Here is a 6,770-nt window from a genome sequence, read left to right as displayed (position 1 = left end):
AACCCAAAAAAAAAAAAAAAAAAAAAAAAAAAAAGGCTACTCAAAATAAAAATAGCTACATAAGAAACAAAATAAATGACTCTAAAAAACATTGTATTGAGCTAAAAAGGATTGGTTAAAATGACATGAGAATAGCCAAAAACAGCCTAACTTTCCAATGAAATAAATATGAAGATTAAAAACAAATAAAACTAATTATTTGTGTAGTAAATCCAATATGTAGACTTCCTCGAGGATAATTTCAATGCTTTTTTCCTGTATATGGACAAAACTTTCCTTTACTTGCATGTTCCATCACTTACTATTGAAAGGCCTATAAGAAACATAGAGTATTTATTAAATAAAAATGCATTATTTAATAAAAATGAATGTCAGAACAGTGGGCTTTTTAGTGTTTTAACTTGCCACAACATGCTTTCTAGCTAAGAAGTACTCTTGAAAAATAAACATAATAAAAGTAATATAATAGTCTATATCCATGTGTAGGATGGTATGGTATGCACACCACAAGCTGTATACATGCTCAGAAAAAAACTTTTGAAACCAAGAATTTTCACCTGTGATCAATCATAATACTCTAGGAAAGCTGAAAGTGAAGGTTAAACAAGAGTTGTGATCCGCATGCCTGGGTAAGCAGAAACTTGGCAAAGTCTGAAAGATACTGCTTCATCGCATTCAAAGAAATCTATGTGCAATCATTAGTTGACACTATACTAACTAAGGAGACTCTCCATTGAACATACACAACAAAGAATATGGGCTTTGGAGACTTAGTTCAAGAAAATCACTATGCTTTTTTAATGACAATGAAAAAACAGCAATAAGGGGAAATAGTAACAAATCTTGTAAGGAAAGGAGGATCTGATTCCCACAGTTACCACATTATATTATTTTAGATGTCCAGTTAAAACAACAAAAAAATACATGCAAAGAAACAAGAAGGCACAGTCCAATTCAGGAAACAAAACAATCAATAGAATCCATCACTGAGGAAACCCAGATGCTGGATTCATTACAGAAAAGTTTTAAAGTCATCTATTTTAAATATAGTCAAAGAATCAAAGAAAACTTTCTCTACTACTAAAAGGAATTATGAGGATAGGGTTTCACCAAGTAGATAATATCAAGAAAGAGATGGAGCAGACCTAAAAAATAGATGAGGCATTGGGAGAGATTAGTTTAAAAGATGATCCACAAGGGTGATCCCATTCAATTCAAAGTATTTTGACTGGACAGAGAGATTAAGGTCATGAGTTAGTAAAGACAAAAAAGTATCAATTACATACCCTGAAAAAAAAAAAACTGCTGAAGAGCAGAGGAAAGGAGACAACAACATGGAATCTCAAGGAAATATACTTAATAGAAACTATGTTAAGTGCTCAAACAGGCAAGAAGATATTAATTCTATCCAAAAATCAGATTTCATGCAGAGTAAACATAATGGACTGAAAAAAACATCAAGATGAAAATAAACCAGACTGAATGAAACAGGAAGGTTTGAAGAAAAATAAACTGAAATGATATTAAAATATTTAAATATATTTCAAACCAGAGCTTTTAATATGTTAATGAAGAAAATTAAAGAGGTAGATGACAAATAAGATCTTTCAAATTAGAAACAAAAATGATGAGAGTCATGGGCTGGGGACTTAGTTCAGTGGTTTGGTGGCCTGCCTTGCAAGCGCAAAGACCTGAATTCAATCCCCAGTACCAAAAAAAAAAAAATCCTTTTGGGCTGGGGATTTAGCTCAGCGGTTTGGTGGTCTGCCTTGCAAGCATAAAGACCTGAATTCAATCCCTGGTACCACAAAAAAAAAAAAATGATGAGAGTCAGATCAGAGGGAAGCAATGGAAAGAATGATAAAATCAAAGTGAGAAAATGGACAGATGACATGATAACATTTGGTGTTTCCAAAGAGCAAAACAACTGAAAAGCAAGTAAAAGTCAGAAAAGCATCTAACTGATTTTAAGTGTAGGTAAGTTAAAAGGGTTCACACTGTCATATTCCAGAAAAAATAAATTGGTGAAATAACAACATATGTAAGCATATTCTTTTAAAATATTTAATTAAAAACATAGCAGGAGTCTGAGCTTATACTAAGAAAAAGTATGTGGTCATATTCTGAAAGTAAGTGATGACTTGGAGGACAGAAATTCCAAGGGTTAATTTGGCAAATGCAAATAGGTTTTCAGGTAGATAACAGTGTAGAAGTGGGATGGATTAGGACAACAGTCAAATCTGTCTCAGAGGTTGGTCCTAGGTTCTAAGTTTCTACAAGCAAGACCTGAAAAAATGCTTTACATGGGTGACTCCAAGAGGTTGAGAGACACACAATCTTTTGGCAAAGTGCTTACATCAAGTAGAGAATGAGGACATTCTCCCCACTTGGCTCAGAATTCTGTATGTGTCCTTTGCAGTGAGGATCACAGACACACTCATCTCAGGAAATTCACAACACATAAACTGACCACATGACATGAACTAAAAGTTACTTGAAGAGGCAATTAAGGGTTCAAAGAAGGAAGCTAAAGTATAAAAATAAACAATAGTGCTAAGCAAGAAACCATTTAAACACAAGTAATTAAGTAACTTTTAAATGGCTATACATGAACTAGACATGAACTCATGAACTAAATACAAATGTCAGGAATTACATTTAAAAAGGCATACAGGGGATAAGCTCTGGACAATGGCAGACTATGGGCAGCCAGCACTCACAAAAAACTCCAGAATATTCATCCAAACCAACAATACAGATATTGGGGAACCATAAGAAATGACTACATTGTAACTTGAGTAAGAAACCATGCAAAACACAGAAATAATATTTGAAATACCACATTCCAGCACTAAACAAATTGCAACTCAATGGAGGACAAGAACTTCTCCTCCCAATCTAGAAATAAAAGCAAATCCCTAGGGCATTCTTATGAGTGTGGACTTTGCTACTGGTGAGAAATACAGCCTTAGAAGAAAAGATGTCTGAGTTCAGTCAAGTGACAAAGGATGGAAGTGATAATTCTCAGCTTCTCTCTATATACTTAAATAGGTCACATCAGAGAACCATTTTAGAAGAACCCTTTTCCCCTTCCCCCAGTAGAACAAGCAAAAGCACTTTGAGTGAACATGGGCAAGAAGTCATCTCAAGTAATTCCATCTGCCTCAGTAAGTGACCAAGAGCATGTCACAAAGAGAAAGAAGTTAAAAGATCTCCATACAATTCTGGTAGATATATCCATCCCAGCTGAGCTGCAAACTTCAACACAAAACAAGGATCGTGAGAAAAGATTTAATAAATTTTTAAAAACTTGAAATAATCTCATGTATCCTACCCACATCACAACAGAGTGAAGCAAGAAATCAAATCAACAGCAAAAGAAACCACAGAAACTACATCAACAAGTAGAAATTAAATAATGCACCTTTAAACTATCAGTAGGTCATAGAAAATATCAAAGGAAGAATTTTCAAATGCCAAGAATTAATTGATAATTACAAACAGAACTTTTCTGTGAGACACAAGAATGCAGTTATAAGAGGAAAGATTATAGCTATGAATTCCTATATGAGAAAAACAGAGCAATCTCAAATGAATAACCTAATGATGAATCACAAGATCCTAGAAAAACAAGAACAAAAAATTCAAATCCATGACAAGAAAAGAAATAATAAATTTTAAGCAAAAGTTAAAAAATATAAATAAAAATAACAACATAAAAACCAGTGTACCAAAGAGATAGTTGTTTGAAAAGATAAATATTGATAAACTCTTATATAAACTTATCAAAGGAAAGCTAGGCTTACACTAATAAAATTTGAATCAAAAATGTGAAATTAAAACGCATTCCTGAAATCTAGAGAACTATTAGAAGACTATTTTGAAAATTTATATTCCAATCATTTGGAAAACCTAGGAGAAACAGATAAATTTCTGAGTACATATGACATACCAAAATTAAATTAAGAAAACATAAAATCTGAACAGATGAATAACAAGCAATAATAGAAAAGTACAAGACTAACTGGATTTACTGCTAAATTTTACCAGACCTCTAAAGAAGAGCTAATAATGTTTCTGAAAAATTTCCAAGAAATAGAAAAAGAAATGATTCCAAATTATTTCTAGGAAGCTAGCATTACCCTGGATAAGGTAATGGTTATAAACTGGATAAGGGTTCAGAAAAAGAAAACTACAGACCTATTTCTTTGATGAACAGATAAAAGTTCTCAAAAGGATTTTTGCAAAAAGAATTCAACAACACATTTAAAATATCATACAAGTTTGTTTAATTCAAGAGACACAAGAATGGTTTGACAAACACAAATTAATAAATGTAATATAGCATATAAATAGATCCAAAGGTAAAACTCACATGATTATCTCAATAGAAGCTTTTGGAAAAGTCTTATTCAGCATTCCTTCCTGCTTTAAAAAAAAAAAAACTCAAGAAAATAGGAATAGAAATGTCCTCAGAACTATCACACCGCTGCCACTGCAGGCCATGCAGTGTTGGAATGCAGACTGCAAAGACATCAGGAGCCATAAAGGAAAAATGAAGCCCACTGGGAAAGTAAAGAAAATCTCTGCGATAAAGCAACACTGGACGATCATGTTTGGTAAGGTGGTGGAATCAGCGCCTCCCACAGAAACCCAGACTTGCTTTGGGGGAAAGACAGCAGGAACCTATAGTAGAATGTTGCAGAGTTCAAACCTGCAGGAGAACAGGGACCTCAACTTGGGCCTTGCAACCAGAAATCTGGCTTGCTCAGACTAACTGACTTAGATCTGCAAACTGCTATCCACATTATCTACCAGGACAGCAAAGGCAGACATACATTGAGGAAGGCCCTTTTTTTCCCTTTATTTTCTTTTTCTCTCTTTATCCCTTCTTGTTCTACATTTCTTGCCCTCTTTTTCCCTGTTGCTATCTTATCTTGGATTGTTTCTCTCAATATTTCCTTCTCTCAACTATCATTACTCCCTGTTCTTGTCTTTGTTCCTTTGCTCTGTCTTCTCCTCTCATCTTCAATGGTTTCCCAAAATTTATGTGATCCAGCATTCCCTAGCCTCACTTCTAGTCTTTCTCTCTCCTTCTATCTCTCTGCCCCTCCTTCCCCAACTCCTTCTAAATCCTCACCCCAGTGGGTAAATTTGCTATATTGAAGGGTTTATTTACTACAAACATATTTTGGACTGGTCCTCCACTTTGTTCTAGCTCACACAGTTAAAGGTGACATATTAACTGCTACCACAAGTTGTCATTCTCGAAGCTGTGTTTGATGCTGTTGTTGATGCTGATTGTTGGGCTAGTGTTGGCAAACGAAATTGCCTAAGAGTTATTAGGCACTCAAAGCCTAAAGATCAGCTCTACCTTGAAGACACTTCTAAGAAACAATCATGCCATAAGGGGTCTAAATTCAAGCAACAAAGATATAATAAGTAATACTGAAATATCAACCAACAAATTAAACCAAAAACAGTACCAACAACAAAAACAGAAATGAGAAGACACCTAAGCAAGGAGCAAACCTAGACTCCAAGCACATCACAGGCAAATTCTGGGAGCACCAGGTGGAAAGATCTTATAATCAAGCTGGGCACCTTGAACTGACAGCACAGGAAGTAACAAAACGGATGAACAAGGCTCTAGAAAATTTCAAAACAAAAATAATATCCCAGATAACTACACAGATGGTGAGAATGAAAGACATGATTAGAGACTCTAGAACAGAAAAAAATAAAAAACTACATGATCTCAGAGCCATGATAGAAGTCATGAATGCCCAGCATAGGAAAGAAATGGAAACCATGAACACCCAACATACAAAAGAAATGGAATCCATGAAGCAGATTCAGATATCCAGATTAAAAAGGCCATTGAAAGTATTTACAGCAGACTGAACCAATGTGAAGACAGAATATCAGATATAGAAGACAGAATTGAGGTTAGTGACCATGACAAGAGAGATTTCTTAAAAGTAGTAAGGTAATATGAGAAAATGATCCAGCAGCTGCTAGATAATTCAAAGAATAAAAACATAAGACTGATAGGAATACACAAAAAAGCAGGAGAAAGTGCAAATAACATAAAAAACTGTTCACAGAATTAAGGACAGAAAACTTCCCAAACAGCAAAAGAAGTTGACATACAGATAAGTGAGGCATATAGGACTCCAACTAGCCATGACCAAAAAAATCTACACCTAGACATATAATAGTCAAGATCCCAGAAACCCAACAGAAAAACAAAATCCTACAAGCAGTCAGAGAAAAGAAACAAGTCACATACAAAGAAAAGCCCATCAGAATCACCACAGACTTTTCAACACAAACCCTCAAGTCAAGGAGAGTCTGGAGTGAAGTATTTCAAGACCTAAAAGAAAATAACCTCCAACCTAGACTGTTGTATCCTATAAAACTGTCTTTTAAAATTGATGGGGAAATTAGATACTTCCATGACAAAGAACACCTGAGAAACTTCATGAATACCAAACCGGCACTCCAAACAATTCCAAACAATATTTTAGAAAAAGACAATGAGAGCCAAAACTCTATAAGGCCCAAGAGATTGAAGCCATCTGTCAAGGCAAGAAATTAAAGGGAAAGGGGGAAAAATAAAATAGCCAACAATGGTAAAATGTCATATCAAGGATAAGTCAATATGTTAGTTATAACCATCAATGTTAATGGCCTCTATTATCAAGTAAAAGAAATAGATTGGCAGAATGGATTAAGAAGCAAAATCTAACAATATGCTGTATACAAGA

This window comes from Fukomys damarensis, unplaced genomic scaffold, assembly GCF_012274545.1.
Source record: "Fukomys damarensis isolate Sample0158 unplaced genomic scaffold, DMR_v1.0_HiC HiC_scaffold_17, whole genome shotgun sequence".
Taxonomy (NCBI): domain Eukaryota; kingdom Metazoa; phylum Chordata; class Mammalia; order Rodentia; family Bathyergidae; genus Fukomys; species Fukomys damarensis.
Note: the sequence above shows the minus strand (reverse complement) of the source record.